A 1,488-nucleotide genomic window follows, 5' to 3' on the forward strand; every position below is an offset into this window, starting at 1 on the left:
AATGCGTAAAACAAACTCAAATAAATAAATAAACAAACAAACAGATAAAAAGAGTAGTGGTAGCGAGGGAAAGAATGGAAGCATTTCAAATTCCCCAATGGAAGAAAAGAAGGAAAAGGAACAATTGCATGAATTATTTGGCTTGAAATTAAATGTAACCAAATTTCAGTGCTCTCATTGTGTTGTCTGTTACTTCTTTCATCTTTCTTGGAAGGTATTTCATTCCCATGGAAACAGGAAATCAAACACGTGTTGCCAAATTTCTCCTCCTGGGGTTTTCAGCAAAGTCAGAGATTCAATTCATTCTCTTTGGGCTGTTCCTGACCATATATCTAGTCACCATCATTGGGAACCTACTCATTATCCTGGCCACCATCTCAGACTCCCACCTGCACACCCCCATGTACTTCTTCCTCTCCAACCTGTCCTTTGCTGACATCTGTTTCACCTCCACCACCATCCCAAAGATGTTGGTAAACATCCAGACACAGAGCAAGGTCATCACCTATATAGACTGCCTAACTCAGATTTTTTTTTTTCATTGTGTTTGGATGCCTGGACAATTTAATCCTGACCGTGATGGCCTATGACTGGTTTGTGGCCATCTGTCACCCCTTGCACAGTCATTATGAATGCCCAGTCCTGTGAGCAGCTGATTCTCGGAGCCTGGTGCATTAGTGTCATGGGCTCCCTTCTCGAGACCTTGACCATTTTGAGGCTGTCCTCCTGCACAAACATAGAAATCCCACACTTTTTTTGTGATCTTCCTGAAGTCCTGAAGCTCGCCTGTTCTGACATCCATATCAATAACATAGTGGTGTACTGTGCAACAGGTCTTTTGGCTGTGATTCCTTTCACTGGAATACTTTTCTCTTACTATCAAATTGTTTCTTCCATCCTCAGAATTTCATCAGCTGAGGGCAAGTACAGAGCCTTCTCCACCTGTGGGTCTCACCTCTCGGTGGTGTCCCTGTTCTATGGCACAGATCTGGGGGTTTACCTCAGTTCTGCAGCCACAGAATCCTCTAGGATGAATATGATGGCCTCAGTGATGTACACCATGGGCACCCCTATGCTGAACCCCTTCATCTACAGTCTGAGGAACAGGGACATGAAGGGGGCCCTGGAGAGACTCCTTGGTAGGGGGATGCTTCTCAATCATGAGGTCATTGAGGGGCTTTCCTGAGTAGCAAGGAGGCCTTTGTTCATGGATTTTGTTTATATCCAAACATCACTTCATACTCTTTTAGTTCTAGAATTATCATATTTTATTGTGTCTTTAAAAAAAAAAAAAAAGATGTTTTTGCCTTAGAGTGTGTGCCCTCAATAGAAAGAGAAAGAAAGACAGAAACAGAGAGAGGGAAAGTGAGAAATCACACCCTTGGTCAATAGCCAAGCTGTAATCCCTTCTCCTCCATTCTCCTCCCAGGATGTTAAACACACACGCACACACACACACACACACACACACACAGATTGCTGGTGTGA

The 1,488-nt window shown here is 43.5% G+C and overlaps 1 pseudogene; it reads left to right on the forward strand.

Annotated features, from left to right (window-relative positions):
• The first annotated feature begins 227 nt into the window (after positions 1-227).
• LOC102483367 (olfactory receptor 7C1-like) lies at positions 228-1,186 on the forward strand (annotated as a pseudogene).
• The last annotated feature ends 302 nt before the right edge of the window (positions 1,187-1,488 follow it).

The sequence above is a fragment of the Tupaia chinensis genome, unplaced genomic scaffold (assembly GCF_000334495.1).
Source record: "Tupaia chinensis unplaced genomic scaffold, TupChi_1.0 Scaffold144562_1, whole genome shotgun sequence".
Classification (NCBI taxonomy): Eukaryota; Metazoa; Chordata; class Mammalia; order Scandentia; family Tupaiidae; genus Tupaia; species Tupaia belangeri.